The 17,085-nt window shown below is 56.7% G+C and overlaps 1 long non-coding RNA gene across 2 annotated transcripts in view; it reads left to right on the forward strand.

The window, feature by feature from the left end:
- Positions 1-17,085, forward strand: part of LOC129214701 (uncharacterized) — a 213,363-nt gene that overhangs the window by 47,583 nt on the left and 148,695 nt on the right. Inside the window, exon 3 of one of the 2 annotated variants that reach the window (XR_008579783.1) lies at positions 7,920-10,784. The exons of the other annotated variant lie outside the window; for it this stretch is intronic. This is a non-coding gene — a long non-coding RNA (uncharacterized LOC129214701). Of the gene's footprint in view, positions 1-7,919; positions 10,785-17,085 lie in introns of those variants that run through there. 2 annotated transcript variants of the gene reach the window in all.

Raw genomic sequence — 17,085 nt, forward strand, 5'->3', positions numbered from 1 at the left:
GATGGTTTTTCCTCCCTCCCCTCCCCGACAGGGCGGGTGGCAGAGGGCAGGGGGTGGCGGCAGGGATCCTGACTCCAGTGTGGGGGCTTTTGCACCCTTGTCTGGGTTCACTCCCTGATTCAAAGCTTTCCAGAAAAGCCCTTGACCCAGATGTGAGGATTTTGAACATCCCCAAGCAATGGGGAGCAGAGCTCATCCTCAGGATGGGACCCTGCGGGTTGCATAGCCGAACCCGTCACCTCCCCGGAGCCAGGCAAGGAGGTTTTGCAGCACTTTTCCCATCCTGCGAGCCAGTGCATCACTGCACCAGGATGGGAGCGGAGTGAAGTGTGTGAGAGAAAGGATGTACGCCCCCGTAATCCCTGTTATCCTGGGAATCCATCCCTGCTTGCCTCTGCGTGGATGCAGGAGGTGCTGCAGAGCAGCCCAGGGGGACGTTGGCAGCGCTGTGGGTGGATGGGCAGTTTGTCCGACCCCTGCCTCGAGAGCCGGGGGTGCTCAGGCATGTCTTGCATGAACACAGGACACAGAGTCCCAGGAGGGGCTTGGGCAGGGCACGGGGGGAGGCTCAGCAGCCGTAAGATGCCTTGGGAACGGGGGTGTAATCCTGGGATTAATGCACCTGGGCTGGTTTTGCAGTGCTGTCCTGTCCTACCCGGCACGTCCAGAGCTCCCCTGCCCTCCTCTGCCGGAGCAGGGACCAGGCGGAGGTCCTGCTCCAAGGACACCCCAGGGTGCTCGAGAGGAGCCCGAATGCAGGGTCTGAGTGTGCCCTGTTCTCTCTCTCTGGGATCAGACGGGGATCAAAGTGCCCGAATCGTGTGAGGATGCGGGGAGGCAGCCGAGGAGGTGGGTTACCCCTGCAGCCTGCAATGGGGAAGGGCTTGCTACGGGATTAAGCGAGATCCTAAGGCATTTGTGGGTTAAGGCTGAATTAGTCTGGTCCTAATAAAGGAGGATTTAGCTGGCGAGGGAGCGGCGTTGGGCGTTTGGGGCTGCTCGGGGCTGCGGGAAGCCCTCGTGCCGGTGTTGGAGGTCACCCCGTGGCTGGTGGGGACGTGGCCTCTGCAGTTCAAGCATCCCCTTTCCCCGGGGGCTCCAGGGTTTGCTCTCCCCGTTGGTGTGAAGAGGAGGGGGAAAAGCCCCCCAGCTCATTTGGAAGAGCCCAGGGATCAGATGGATCACCAGGCGCTCTTGCTGATGGCAGAAGCCAAGGGTAGCTGCTCGGCTCCCCTCTGCCCGCGGTGGGGGACAGCTGGAGTCCCGGCAGGAGAAGCAAAAGTGCTGGGAGGTAAACAAAGTTCATGCTCAGGGAACGTCGTTTCGCTGCTGAGGCCCATCGATCAGTCTGTCAGAGGGTTATCGCTTTGGGGATGCTGTTAATAAAGGAACCAGAACTGTCATCGGGTGCCAGAGCCTGCCCGAAACCTGCCTGCAGCCTCTCCTGGGAGCCCGTCTTGTCCAAGCCCTGACATCGTTCTGTGCTTATCCGCCTTGCTGCAAAAATGAAGGAGAATGGGACTTTCTTCATTCTTTCATCTGCCTGTCAGTCTCAATGTGACACATTGCTTTAAAGAAAGAGCGGCCTTTGCTTGCTGGGCAGGAGGGGGAAAACTGCTAGAAGGAGCCAGAGGAGGAGGCAGCCTCGTCCCGCACGCAGAGCCGGTTGGAGTATGTGAGCAAGGAGAAAGTCGTCGGAGGTGTTTCTGTTGGGGGCGTTCAAAGTTATATTTTCAGTCTTGCTTATTCTAGGGTGAGTGCCTGTGTTTAGGTCTCTGAGTTGATGGGGGCTGGTATTGGAGGAGGAAACCTGCATCTTCTGCTGGGAGCGATGCTTCGGGATGCAGCAGATCCCGGTGGGGCTGAGCCACTGCCAGCGCTCGCCCGCAGGACACCTCTGTCCTTGGCTGGCAAACAGCAGCGGCTCTCCTGGACCCTCATCCTCTGGGATGCAGCCGGGGCGCGTTGGCAATCGCAGCCATTCCCTTTCATTTCTCCGGAGAGCAGGAGGCTGCTGCGACGCTGGGAACAGACACGGGGCCCTTTTTGCACGTCCTGCCTGCCGCATCTCAACCTTACGAATTTTTCCAGGGTGTTGCATCTTAGAGCGAGCTCTCGACAAATACCCTTTGCTATCTTTGGGTTAAATAGCTAGGATTGAGGGGGGGTCTCATACAGCCTGACCCCTCGATGGTCCAGCACTGAGCATCCCCGCTCGCCCCTTGGGGCTCGGCGAGCGCGCGGACATGCGTTCGGTTAAAGGGACCATCCTTCCATGACTCACGGCGGTTTGCACCGCGGCGGGTCGGTGACTCACGGTAGCTCCGCCGTGAAGCTGACAGCACCTGTCTGGGCCGCGGTTATTTATTAACACGTTACCAGAAAGGGCGGCATGGGAACAAAACACTTGCTTCGCTTCCTCTAGCTGAAGGAGTTTTAATGACATCTCTTCTGAGGCTGGCTGGGATTTTGGCAAGGCTTTTTGTATTGCATGCTTAGGTTAGTAAATGAAGATAATCTCTTTGGACTGAAACTCCGGGAATTAGGTTGGCTCTTGCAACAGAGTCTGGTGGTTTAAGGAGAAGGCTCGTTTGCGTTGCAGTGGCGTCAAAGGGTTGCACCGAGCCTGGGGTGCAAACTTTGCAGCCGGTTTAAAGCCACGTTGAGTGAGACACGGCTCCGAAGACACGTCCGGGGAGGCAGGATGGGGCGATGGGAGAAGCTGCTTGCTGGGGAGCACGGGGCCGGGCAGAGCTGGGGGGCAGGCTGGGCTCCCCCCCTCACCCCGCCACTTTTTCCTGTGGATCACTCAGCTTTCTTAGGGGAATGATCCCGTCTGAGCATGGCTTTCACGCAGCTCCCGATGCTGAAATCTCGTTGTGCGCTCATTCACAGGGTGGGGACAACGTGGGACGGGGTCACACGGGCTGGTCGCTGCTGGGCTCCTTTCCTCCGCGCCCTGAGGGTCTCAGTGGGACCCCGGGCTGGGGTTCGGTGCCTGCGCAGAGATGTGGCCAACTGGGCTCCTCGTTGGAGGAAGGGGCCCTGTGGGATGGTGCTCGTGGGTTACCGCCACGCCTGCCCACCCACCCACCCGTGGCAGGGGTGCCTGGTGGTCCGTGGCCGGAGCGTGCCGCTTCCACCAGATGGAGCTGTGAGATGCCATCGGGGCCCTGGGGTCCCCAGGGCCAGCCTGAGCCCCCCCAGGGAGCCCAGCAGCCGCCCTGCCGCCGTGTGGGAGCAGATAGCGGGGGGCAGCAGTTTTGGAGGGGACGGCGCTGGATGTCCCGCCACGTGCCACGCCGGGATGTGGCACATCTCGCAGCGCTGGTGATGGAGCAGGCAGCATGGCGAGGATTTTTTTCCCCAAGGTCACCTCCGCCGTGCCGTGGCGGTGGAGCCGGAGGGACCCCGACGGGGTGTGTGCCTGCGGCGTGCTGCACTGGGAAGGTCGCATCCTGCCGGGGTGCAGGGAGGCCGTGGGGGAGACACCCTGCGAAGGCCCAATCTCTGCCGCTGTGTTTCAAGCGTAGCCTGTGCACGGGTTAGTTAACGGCGCTGTCAAGCTCGGTCTTTTGCTGACAAGAACTGGTGGCCGTGGGCGCGGGATGGCCCATCGCGTGGGGCTCTGCCCGCTGCGGGGCAGGGCTGGCTCGGCAGAGCCGGCGGGCAGGAGGAGAGGAGGAACGGGCTGCGAGGAGCCCCGGGGGAGATGGCACACGTGCAAACAAGCGGAGAGCGACGGACGGATCCCTTCGGCAGCACGGGGGTCGCATCCTGCTCTGAGCCGCCTGGGGGGCTGCATGCGTGGCGGGGGCCGGTGGCAGCAGGAGTGACTTTGCAGGAGGTCTGGCTGTCCCCTGCGCAGGAGGCTGCTGATGCTCGGGAGGACACCGCGCGTTGGCAGGCACAGGCTGTGACTCAACGGGTCCGTTTCATCTCCTTCAGATCTTTTGCCCTATTTTTTTTTTTTTTTTTAATCCACTTGCCTCATTGACTTTATTTTACAATCCATCGCTGGGTTCACTGAAGAGCACTTTGGTCATTAAGCACGTTGGGGCATGTGAATAAACCTGCATCTCTAAACTGTAAATCGCTTTAAAGCCGGTATCAAATCACTGGCCGGGATGCGAAGGGAACAGCACGGCCCCGTGCCCCTCACCTCCGTCCTACCCCACCTCCACATTTTGGAAGTTTGGAGGGGGTGAGGCCAACCGGGGCGTGCGGGTCTGAAGCCCCGTCCCTTCGCAGATCCTTTACTGTGTCCTGGTCCCCGTTCCCCTCTGCAGACCTGGAGATGTCAGGGCTGCCCTGTCCCTTTCCGGGGTTCGGGGCCAGGCTGAGCCCTGCCCGGGTGCGTGTGCGGGGCACGAGGCGAGGAGGTGCTAACGCAGCAGCGCTGGGACCGGTTCCTGCAAACAGGCTCTAGCTCTCTAGCTGCATTTTTCTAAATCCAGCCCTTCGGATGGGAAGCGTTTCGACAGTAAAAGTGGAATTGGGGCATGTCTGAGCAGGGCGAGGGGTCTGAGGGAGGGACACCCGGGAGAGGGAGCAGCGGGGAGGTACGAGTGCTGAGCGAGCCATAATGCGAGCGCTGCCAGAATCGTTTCCCTGCCTGTTGGTTTCCTTTCCTGTTTGGCTTTGCTGCCCACACAGTTTGTGCTCAAGCTGTCTGTAGACGCGATGCTCCCATCCTCCGTAGCCAAAAGTCCCGTTTCTATTCCTGTGCTTTGCTCTGCTCCTTGCAAGCACGTGTTCGGGGGGGACGGGGCAGGAGGCAGATCCCCATCTCCAAATGCACAGACGATCATCGCTCCTGCTGCAAACTCCTCTGTTTGCTCTGGAAGGATGCACTCTTCTTCCCGGGCTGCTGCTGAGCGTGGAGGCAGCTCGTGCCCTCGTTCCAGCGCCTGATGTATTCCCCCCCCTCCGCTCTCCCGGGGCGTTGCGGTGGGCTCGCAGAGAGCAGAACAGCAGCAGCGCGGGGGCTGGTGTCCAGGAGGCACCGGTGGCCTCGGGGCTCGTGGTGTGTGGCCTGGCTGTGCGGCTGCTCGTCCTCCCCGGGGCTGGAGCGGTCCAGGGCACGGGGAAGCAGATGACGCCTCACTGGGGAGCCTGTGGTCTGTGGGAGGCAACCGGTCCGGGAAAAAATAAATTGCACCTGGGATATTGCTCTCTGTGTAGGTTTAGTGCTGGGGATGTGCAGATGGTGGGGAAGGAGGGAGGTTTGTCCTGAGTGGGGTTTGTTCAGGTCACTGGGGTCTGGGGAGGATGACCCTTCGTTGGGGGTGTCTCTGGGACAGAACAAAGTGCCCTGTCATATGGTGTGTGGTTAAACTGGGGCACCCCCATGGCATTGAACCTGCCTGGGCTCCACTTCACGTACCTAATCCGCGTGGTAAGCACGTACTAACGTCCCCGATGTGGGCAGGAGGACATCCTGTAGCAGCCACCCGGGCGAGACTCATCGCCCCCCGTTCCCGGTGCTTCCATCCTTGCGGCTGCAGCGAGTGCTGCTGCGTGGCGGTTCCTGCACCGGCGGCGTGCTCCCGCGGTGCTCTGGCTGCATCCCGGCCCGAGGAAGGACCGTGCTGGCCGAAAGGCTTCAGCAAGGTGGAGTGCATCAGGAAGCGCCTTTGATCTCCGGGTGCTAACATGTTTTCAAATGAACCGCAGCAATGACTGCCCTCCTCCCCCACCGGGGAGGGGAGATAACACATCAGAGCCTGCGCGCATAGCTGCGATATCTCGCCTTTATGGAGCTTTGATTGCTACCAACCATGCAGCTCACTCAAGGGAACTTCAAAAGCAGCGCGCGGGACCTGCAACGCCCTGTGCAAAGAGTCCTGTGCCGGGCTTTCTACACACACACGTACGTGCGTGCGGCTACACCCAGGGCTCGTCAACAAGGCTTTCTGCCCTGTCACATCTTCGCGCCAGCAGCAGGTAGTTTTTGGTAGACCTTCGGGGCCCGCTGAGGTGAATGTGAAGTTGGATGCACGCACTGAGAGTGGTGGGCTTGGACTCTCTGGACCTTCTTGCTCGGTGTGTACTGGTGGGCACTGGGTGCCCCTGGGGTGCCGCCAGCGATGTGTTAGCTCCCTGCCCTGCCCCAGACCCCGCTGTGCAGCCGTCCCCAGAGCCTGGGCACACGGGGTTAGTGCCTTGCAAACCCCGGTGATGCTCGGGAGGCAGGGAGATGCTCGGAGCGGGAGGGAGGATTTGCAGCCGCTCTCGGCGCGTTCGCCAGCAGCGTGGGAGTTAACAGGCGAAGTTGGGGGAAAGAGGAGGAAAAGGGTTCAGACCTCCTCCACTCCCCCCTGCCGTCCCCCTTGGCTGCTGCGATTTCATTGAGGCTGTGTATTGGCCTCCGGAGGATGGAGCTGGGTAACACCACAACATAAACAGAACATCTGGAAGCTCTTAAAGGGTTTTATTTTTTAACACATTTACAAGAGCCAGGGACACTTGCGCACAGCGTTTTGCAAACTCGGAGACGCTGCGCTCTTTCTTTCCCCAAAAGCCCGAAGCTGATCGTCAGGCTTTCCCCTGCGGAAGGGCCACGGGGGCTGGTTCATACCTCCGCACCGTATTGCTGAGGGTGTGATATCTTGGCCAGGAGGTGCCAATCTTGCATATTCCTTGCAAAGTCCAAAGCAAACAGATGATAAGTGTTGCAAGATAAATGAGTATAAACCTCTACCCTTCTTTCCGTGTGCCCCTAGTTAATGCTGGAGCAGGATGGGGAGTCGGGCAGGGTTTGCTTGGGAGAAAAGTTGTTTAATAATCTTATGGAGTGAGCAGGGTGAGAATCAAAGAGGAGAGCAAATGATTAATCCTCCCAAATGGGCCAAGAGCTTGCCGGAGCCACACGGGAGCTGGTTGTGCCACGCTTAACGGTGGAGTTTGGATCCTCCAGTACATCGCAGCTGATCTGAGAGCTTGTAGCGGGGGAGCCCACGGACAGAGAGGGATCGATGAGATCCATTCCCACTCTGCTGTCAGCTGTGTTTTCCTTTCTCCATCTCCTTTCAAACGCCTGTGGCAGCTTGGGAAAAGGAGCCGCTTTCTGCCAGCTCCTCTAGGGCTGCCCAGGACAGCAGTGAGGCCACGGGGATGGGCACGGGGTGGCTGCGACCCCCCCGGTAGGTAGAGGAGGTAGAGCTCAGGCAGAGCTACCCGAGCTGCCCGTTCCTCCGCTGGGGAGCACTCCTCCCCGTGCAGTCCTCGGTGCTAGCACGGCGGTCGCCCCTCGTCCCAGCTCGGCGCTGGGATGTTTAATCAGTGACTTGCACATCCCTTGGACCACGTACACACGAGCAAGACGAGCTGCTTTCCCTTCCTCTGCGTTCCCAGATGCAGTTGTTTTGTCTGCTGCACAGAAACGGCCATTTGATTTTCTTCCATCAGCCCCCGGCTATGTCTCTTATCCACCCTCGCGCTATCGTGCACCCTTATCTGATGTCTCCTGATCCCGTGGGAGCCCAGCCTTGGGGCTGCCACTGCTTTTGGGCTCTCTGGAGCGACGTGGCTGAGTAACGCTGGTTTTCCCCTGGATGTTGTCAGCACCAGCAGCTCGGCTGTCACTGAGAGTGGCTGCGGATGCAGAGCTCCTCCCAGCCTGCTTCGACGTGGGCTCCGCAGCTGCGACAGGTCCCCACCAGCCCCGAGGGCCAGGGCTTGGGAAGGGCATCAGCCTCCAAAGCATGGGGCTCTTGGCGCTGCTGAGTGTAGGGTGAGCTCGAAGGCACCGGTGCCGAAGGTGTTTTTAAAGGAGGCGCTGGGGCTGCTGGTGCATCTCCTTTACGCATTGCTCCAAACATTTAATTTGGTGGCAAAGAGGAATCACGATTTGCTTCATCACAACCAGCCGCCTACCATCCTGCACCTTCCATTAACACCGTGTTTTTCCTTCACAGGGTCCGTGGTGAAGGTTCGGGGTGCGGGGACCTGAGAGGAGACAGCTAAGGTGCTGAAACACCCAGGAGCACCCTCCCGAGCGTGGAGAGAGGGGTCAGCAGGGACCAGCAGCTCCCTGGGGACCGATGGAGCATCAGGGGCTGTGGGGAGCTCCGTCACCCACCGCCGAAAGCAGCTCCCCCCGCAGCTGCCCCCTGTACGCTTGCTGAGCTCCACGTCCCCAGCCCGGCGAGGGGGGTTTGCTCCCGGCGCTGACCTTGCTCCCGACTCCCACGCGGAGCCGAAAGGACTTAATTAGCTGCTCTCCGCTGGGCTTTGGAAATGATCCTCTTGGCTGGGAAGTGCTGGCAATGGATGGCGAAGTGCTCTTGGGTCAAATGGTAGCTCGATGCTTTTCCCTGTGAAGGACCAAGTGCTCGCCTGGTTCCAAGGAACCAGCTGTGGATTTTTTTTCTTTTTTTTTACCCCTCTGCTCTTCTTTTTGACGCCTTTCGGGGTCTTGGGCTTTTCGTGAGGATGGCTGGACCCAGCCCGCAGCACGTTGTGTTCACAAAGTGCCGATGCCTGCGGTGGGACCTGGAGGGGCGAAAGCCTTCGGAGGAGCGGTGGGGTGGAAGCCGAGTCGGCGATCGTGGTGCCCTGGGCTTTAAAACTGTCCGGCAGAGTCTTGTCTTGTGCCAGGGGTGTTGGGTGGCCTCGGGGGGGTTCTTCTGCCGTGGGCCCCGTCACATCCCACACAGAGCCTGGCCCAGGTGGGGCTGGGGAGCGGGGGGTGCCAAACCGCAGCGAGGGGAACGTCAAGACGGGGGAAAATGTCACCCTGAGAAACAATTAAACTTCTTAATAAAACCCGTTGCCTCTGTGAGTGCTCAATGTTCTTTTCCGTTTGCCTTGGCTCAGCCACACTTACATCATGGCCCTATCGCGGGGCTGCCGAGGGGATGCGTTTGATTGTACAGGAAACCAGCGCTTTGGCAAACTTCTCTGCCCTCGTGAAGCCAGGCCAAGAGTTTAATGCCTTTGCTTTGCAGAAAAATTCTCCCCTGTCCTTTCCCCCTTCCCTTTCTGCAACCCTTAACCATCACCACCCGACTGCACGGCCAGTATGCCCCTAACATGTCTCCTGCTCCAAAAGCGACTGAAATGCAAATTAATTCCTCTTAAATCATGTGGTTTCACATCCCTGGACTGTGTGTTCCCTTCCACCCTGTAGACTTGATGCGAAGCACCGGAAGGTGCTGTGTGGAAATACAAATAAAAAGCATATTTATGTAATGGAAATATCCTTTTTTTTTTTTTTTTAAATGATTTAGACCATTATAAAAAAGAAAAAAAGGTGTCCTTTCTTTTAAAAAGCACAGTAGCCTCATGAGCATGGATTCATATAACTGGGTTTGGTGTGCAGCCACGGTGACTTGATGTCAAGCTCACTGGTGTAACTGGTAGGGCCTCAGCATAGCCCGGACTTTGTTTCTCTGCACGGTGAGTCCCCCACTGGGACAAACTTGCAGAAACTTGGTCAGAAACACCGAATTCTGGGTTCTTTCCTTTGAAACCCACTACTAAGCTCAGAAGCACCTCAGAGAGTTTAAGAACCGTGTTATGCCCTTGGGCAAAACTATGAGAGAACAGCAAAGCTCAGAAACGCACGAAACGTCACTTGAGTTTTGGTTTGGTAAGGATGGGTTTTGGGAGACCCTCACAAAAGCCAATGTCAAGCTCGTTTGCATCAATTAAATGACCCTGGAGGTGCAGGTGAGCAGACGGCAGCGGAGGCTGGTACTTGCGTGCCAGCACAGCCCCGACAGCGTGCACGGACACCCTGGAGCGGGGTGGGATGGAGGTGACGGTCTGCCCTCCGCCGCTGCTCGTCGCGAGGTGGGTCCGAAACAGAAGGTGACTCCGCTCTTCCTTTTCTCTGGGTGGAAAGTGGATCCTGCAGGCACAGGAGGACATTCAGATGCGGTCGCCGTGCTGCAGCAGTGCCATACGCGGGGCCTTTGCTCCTCTGTGCACAGCGGACGCTTAGCGAGCGAACCAGCACCAGCACGGGAGTAAGGGTGGTGTTCTGGGCACCCTGAGCTCCCCTGCGCTCTCCCCCGAGAGTTTCTGAGTCCGAGAGCTGCGGTGAAGCCGGGGCTGTGCCCCAGACAGCAGCAGCACGTCGGAGCAGTCCTCAAGCAAATTACAGGGTTCCCAGCCATGAGTCAAACCTGGATTTTCGGGCTAGCTCTGAGACCCATTGTCTCAGCGTGCTGAGGAGCCGCGGCGTGCCTCTCCTGCTGGGAACACAGACTGTGGCTGTGGGCAGGCACCTCGAGTGACGGTGCCGTGGTCACCCCCAGGGAGGGTGTAAGAAGCAATGCCGGCTGCCACGGTGCTGCCACGTACGGTGTTCCCTGCGTCTGGCCTTGCCATGGGCCAAACTCTGTTTTCAGCTACGTGTGTGAATCACCGCGATGTGCTCACAGGAGAGCTGAGCTGTAAGGACGCCGCGTTCCCACGGGGAAGGCAGAGCCTTCGGATCACTCAGACCTGCCACCCCGATGCACGCCGGCGATGCCACGGCCAACGCTCACACCGCAGCATCCTTTTTCGAAGCAATTCCTCGCCTGGGATCTGCTCCTCCGTTAATCCCAGCCTGCACAGACCTGCCGCTGGGCGCCGGTGCTGCCCGTCCTCCGGCTCCTGCAGCTGCAGACCCCGCTCCAGGGGTGGAGGGGGGAAGCTCAGCGCTCGGATGTGGACCTTTTGGAGTTCATAACTAATATTTACTTCAAAGGCCGGGTGCCTTTAGTGTCGGTCAGTCGTATAGTCCCGGCTTGTTTAGAGACGGCGAGCAAACAGAAAGCCAGGCCGTTAAAAAGGGGAAGGGTGTGGGAGCTGTATTGCTATTTACCTCTGTAACCAGGAGGAAAACCTGCCTGTCATTCTTCCTAATAAATACAAACTGGAAGCATGGATGAACTCATGGGGATTTATTAGTTTGCTTTACCAAATGCAAATATTAAGACTTGTTGGCTCGGCCCAAGGGCTGCCTTTTGCCTTTTGTGTGCACTGCAGTGTCTGGCGCCTATGGGTGCTGATAAGGGTGTGCTCTGTGCTTAGCCAGTTACGCTCAAGGAGTTTCTTTTGAACTGCTCCTGTCTCCCTTTTGCTCAGGGCTGATCCTGCGAGGGGCTGAGCACTTGCAGGGATGCAGGGCATAGCGCTGGCTGGGTTTGTCGTGCTCCATCCTCCCCAGCCCTGACTTGCAGCATCTCCCTGTGCAGGGCGAGCTGCCCACCAGCACGTCTTGACCTGCCACATGCCCTGGGACGGTTTTCAGCTGGTGTTTGGATTTGTAGGGCCAGCCTGGAGCAGGTGAAAGCTCCCCGTGCTTATTTGTACCGTAAAGGGTAACTCACAATCCTGCCCTATCAATTATTGCCCCTTCGTACCCCTGCACTCAAAGCAGCAAGAAGAGCTTCTGATCCAGCTTGGCTTGCGCCCGCAGCCACTCAAGTCCCGTTTCAAAAAGCCCCTTTTTCCACCCCAACGCCAAATTACTGCTTCTGTCCCCTCTCCATCTGTCCCCTTCCTAGCGCTTGCTTTGCTTTCGCTTGTCCTGAGCGTTGCTCAGAGCACGTTTACAGCCGCCTCCATCCCCCGGTGCACCAGAGGCAGAGCCAGCTCCTTCACCAGCAAAAACCCAACCTGCAGCTCAGCGATGCCCTGCGGGGTAAGCCCTGAGCCTGAGCCAGCTCCATCTCCAGACAAGACCCTCCACGACCACACCAGTGCACGCACCGAGGGGCGGATGCTGTTAGAGCAGCAGCAGGGATGGCTCCGGGCAGGGCTGCGCCCCAGGGCTCGGGGTCTCGAGGCTGGCAGCAATACCACTGGGGACAAACGGACGTGAGTGATGGCCTGGGGAAGCTGGATTGTTTTTCCTCAGGTTGCTAATGCGGGGACCCTATTCCGGAGAAGGCTGAGCGGGTGGGAGGCCCCTTCCTTGCTTTCATCCTACTGCTTGGGAAAAGGGGAGCAGAGTCCAGCTGGGGTGGGGAAGGCTTGGGGACAGCAGGCGGTTAATTTTGGTTGCCTCACATTGAATAAACACAAAGTTAGAAGCCAGGAGCCATTGTAGGGAGGAGGAGGAAGCCAGGTGAGCAGCTGGGGGGGAGCACCGGCCAAACCCAGCCATCCCCCCTACTTGCAGTTTTCCATTCTCGTCCCTGTCTCTGCCCCGTTTCATTTGTCCCTGCATCATCTGGTACATATTTACAGGCAGTTAGAGATGCTCGTCTAGATGTTATTTTTCCTCTGGGGCTCATAAAACCCATCTGCTGGAGCTGCCGGCCAGCTCGGGGGGAATTTCCAGGCCCTGCTTGGGTCCCGGAGCCGATGGTGTGCAGATTTGGAGGCTGCGTGCGCTGTGTTCCCGTGTTTGTTTTGACAGCTTAGCAGTGTCGGGCCGCGGCTGCAGGTGTGTGCAGGATGCGTCCCGCCTGGGATGCTGCAGCACATGGACAGGGACCTACCATCCCTCCGAGCAGAGCGCTCAGGGGCTTCTAGCAAACACCATTGTGGATGGGGTGTGGGTGGTTGGGCTTTTCTGGAGATGCAGTTTTTCCCATTTCTCATTTTTTTCCAGATTTTCTTGCTCGCCTTCCCCTGAAGTAGCAAAACACTCGCAAAACATCAGAAATCTGCACAACAGTGGCTGGAAATAATAGTTTTAATTTCCCACGTAATTCTCCAAGTGTGCTTGTGTGTGTGTCAGACATGGCCCCTTCGCTCGAGCAGTTCACGTGGGGAGCTCAAGGCTGCTCTGCAAACGGGGAACCAAGGAGGCAGCCCTTCAGCATCCCCCAGATTTCAGTCTCGAGATGCTGACCCTGCACACCCCAGGGAGGGACCCCAGGGCTCTTCCTTTCTTGTCCCACAGTTTGCCAGAGGTCCTGGACCAGTGATCCTCCATGGTGATGCACCGTCCAGGAGAACCTCCAGCACCACTCAGTTGGGGAAATGAAAGCATTTAAAGCCCTCAGCTGTCCAGCTAGGACCACGATGGCTATGGTTAGAGCTGGATGAACCCAACACCACCTCTGCTCCACCACAGCTACAGCAGGGCTGATGTTGAGCTGTACAGAGCCATTTGATAGGTGCTCTCGGGCAGGATTGGGGTACCATCATCACCATGGACCCACCATCCCCCTGGGCTGCTGCTGGTTATTGCTCCACGGAAATCTTTCACCACATCCACCCTTAAACGTCATCTAGTTCCACCCTCCTGCCGTGGGCATGGAAGGATGGAGCCTGTTAAATGGAGTGGGGAGAAGACACGCAGCCTGTGGGGCTTGTATAGGAGAGGGGCTGCTCCTGGAGCTCTGCTGGTGGTGAGTGGTTTTAACCTGGTATCTATTTTTTTCCCCCTAATATGCCAGGTTTCAACCATTAGTTTAGCTGCAAGCAGAAGGGGAAAGTGTCTGGCTTTGCTTGCTAGGAGATAAGGCTGCTGGTGCAAACTGGGGTTAAACTTAGTCTGAAGCCCCTCGAAAGGTGGGACTGGTGTATGAGCCTGTGGGTCTTGGTCTCTCCCCACTGGACTCCTCTCACCTCCTTGGAGGGCAGGCTGAGCTGGGATGGGGACTTGTGTCCCCTTGTTGCTGCTGTGGTAAGGCTCAAAAAGTTGGGTTTAGCTTATAATCCAAAGTTTCTTATTTAAAATAAAAAAGGGGGTGGGTGCATGAATGGGGCACGGTACTTTTCATGGCTCATGACACAGATGGAAAAAGGCTCTTGCTTTGCGTTTTTGGGGTTTGGGTGGGTTTTTTTGTGTGTCTTGTTTTGGTCTTTTTTAAGCTCGTTGGCCTTGCTAGAATAGCCAGGAGTATTGTGGGGAAATGCAAAAGCTCTTTGGGCTGGAGACCCTGTATTGCCTGTGCTTCCTTAGTACCAGATATGTCAGGTACGTACAGAGCTCCCTGCAGCCATCGTATGCAAATGATAGTGATTAATAAGAATATTTGTGATCACCACATGAGTTTGAAACAAGCCCTAGTTGCAAGGGCTATCTATGGAACAGCAGCTTCACCTTCTGTAAGATGCGCTTTTGGGCTGCGCACAGCTTTGCTCACTCATTTAATTCTTGCTGGTAGCCAACCCCTCCCTTGAGCAAGGCTGAGCACCTGGGGGCAATTTTTGACCCCCAACAGTTTCCCAGCTTTCTTAGCAACTCTCAAAGCCCATCCAGGTGTCCCTAATTCTGGTATCAGTTACAAGCTCCCTGCAGAGGCTGAGCCCTGTTTACGTGATGGGGCTTTGCAGGAGAAGCAGCAGCTTGACGTGGGGAGCCTGAGCGGTTTCCTTTGCACTGCAGGAGGGTGTTGGAGGAGGTAGGTGAAGTTGAATCTCTTCTTCTGTTTTTTCCATGTTGCACTGGGCTCCTGGACTTGACTGAGGTCTGTGTACGCTGCAGATAAATGGGGTTGGGGGTTACATGCCTCGGCTATCATATCGGTGTGATGTTGCCAAGGGATTTAGCGTGCGAAGAGGGCTGAACCCGGGAATGAAATAGCTGATTATTGTTTTTCGTTCTTCAGACAACACAGCTGAGCAAATCCAAGCCTGCTGTCTGTTCATTAAGGGACTAATCCTTTGTTTTCCCCTGGAAAAATCCTTTCCAGGAATCCCAAGATTTTCTAAGTAGGGCCAAGCTTAGAAAATGGAGGAAAATGTGCCCCTTTCCCATTACACCAGGTATTTCTCAGCTATTTCTTCAATTCTTTCCCCTTCTTGCTTGTCCACATGTGCTCCCCTCTTGCTTCCCTCTTCTTTCCCTCTTTCTGCACAGAAACTCATATGGGGAGGTCCCAGGTCCATTGAAAGCAACAGCGAGGTCTGGTGTCCTGCAAGGGATGAGCAGAGGTTTGAGCTGCCCCTTGGGCATGTCTCTCACTTCTACCTTGCTGAAGTCTTCCTTGAAACCCATAATAATATCTTTGTCAAATTAGGAGGAGGTGTGGGGCTGGGAACTGGGCTGATAAAAGATCCCTGCCCTGGCTGCAGCTGACCCAACCAAGGCTTCCCCAGAGAGTTACGGGCTGGGAAGGGTGCACCATTCCCACTCGCCTCCCGACGCGATTTGATGGCACTTGCAACACGCTCTCCCCCATCACCTCTGAAAATAATCACAGAGTACGAGCAGGCTGCGGTGTTGCCATGGGGATGCCTCTCATTTATTTTAATCCTAATACGCCTTCCTAGGGAGACGCTCCCCAATCATGTTTTTAATTGTAATAACTACTGTGTTTTAAAGCCTTAAGTACCACGTGTACGGTGCAGGGCTGGTCCCGCTCCGTCCCCTGGTGCCTCCCTGCCTGGTGCATGGCTCTGCTGGGATGGCTGGGGCAAAGGGAGGTAAATATGGGGGCAGCATGTGAACCGAGTGGGGACGTGGGTTGGCTCGTTCTCCAAGGTGTTTTACTTGGCTTTCCTTTGCTAGTCAATGGGATCTCTGTTCCAACTGGAGACTTGATGTGGAGTGGAGCAGCACGTGCTCTGCTCTTACACTGCTGGAGAGCAGAGGGAAGGTGGCTGCTGGTGGCCTTTACCCATCTCTGGATGGTGCTTTTTCTCCTGCTCCCACCGAGCTGATGGCTCTGCAGTCGGCTGCAGTCCCATCCATACCCCTGTTCCTCTGGGATGCTGCAGGACCGAGTGCGCTGCAGCCCAGCCCTTCCCTCCTGATCCCCCTCTGGTACCCACCGTGGCCGAGGACACAGCCTCATTGATCACCACAAGCTCCCCTCTGGTTTGGGTGGGTGTGTTTTGGAACCGTGTTTTGCACAGTCCCCACCGGGGCTCGGCATGCGGGGCCGAGCACCTCGCTAAACCGCTCCGTGGAAGGAGCAGCGGCGTTGGGGTGCCTCCAGACCCAATCCCGCAGGAATGCTGATTAGCCCAAAAGCCGCTTGGTAGCAAACGCTCAAAGCTAAGCTAGTTTTCCCCTCTAAGCCTTCACATTTCGGTTGCCTTCAAGGAGAGGCAATTCTCCTGCTGGAAATATCTCTGTTCCCTCCTAGCAGAGCAGTTTTCTCTGCATCAGAAGTCAAACTTTCCTCTTGCGTGCAGGGTGCGTTAGCCCTCAGCTACAGCACTTTGTTACTGTGCTTTGGGGGGGGCTGGCTTTGCTCCCCGCTGCTCGCGTGGTGCCTGGTGACATTAGCTGGGTGCTCGTAATGGCAAAGCCTTCCCAGAGCGTGGTCTGACGTTCTCCCCCTCCTCTTTAAATTAATGTGCCAGTCGTGTCTCACCCTAATTAAAACCAGCAAAGAGGACTGGTCCAGGACGTAGCTTTGGAGGCTGTAAAATTCTAGGACAGTTTTATGTAGCACAATTAAAAGGAAGGTAAAAAAAATTGTTAAGAAATTAAACACTAATTACTTTTTTTTTGCCAGCTGAACTGTTTTGGCAGTAGGGCTGCAAGTGGGATGTAAAGACCTGGGATGGTTGGTTCTCTGCTGCCATAAATCACATTGATCAAATGTTCCCTTGCTCTTTAGCAGTGTAACTCATCTGCTGTCAATTAGCCTGAATCACATTTTTTCAATTAAACAGGCTTAGAGGCCTGATAGTGAAGTCTGGTGGGGAGGGGGAGGGGAAGGCAAAGCCTGGTTGTAGGCAGCGAGGTGGAAATATCTTTTTAAAAGGTGTGATCCCATTTTAGTGTTTTCCATATAAAATGCGATATTATCGTCCGTGCTCTGGGGAGCAATAAGAGCTGGAAGCCCAGCTGAGGAGGGAGCCTGCGAAGCCGAGGGGTCCGGCACGGGCGGCCCCGCAGCGGTGGCAGGTCCGAGGTGGCCCGAGGGATTGGATAAGGAATCCCACCCGGGATGCTTGCAGGCGTGATGGAGAGTTACCGACTGCAAGAAAACTCCTTTGGGATGAATTTCAGATGTTCCCTTAAACTCCTGCCCTGAGTCCCCTCGGTGGGATAGAGGTTTGCAGACTTGCACGGTGTTTGCTGGGCTGTGGCGTGAGGGCTCGTTTGTGCTCCAGGAAAGGTGAAATTACCCCGTTGTTTGCATGCAACCGGCAGTGGGAATGGGTGGCTTGCATAATAGGTGGCATAATTTGCCTTGGATGGTGAAGTCAACTGCTGTTTCCTCTCCCTGT

This window comes from Grus americana, chromosome 18 (assembly GCF_028858705.1).
Source record: "Grus americana isolate bGruAme1 chromosome 18, bGruAme1.mat, whole genome shotgun sequence".
In the NCBI taxonomy this organism is placed as follows: domain Eukaryota; kingdom Metazoa; phylum Chordata; class Aves; order Gruiformes; family Gruidae; genus Grus; species Grus americana.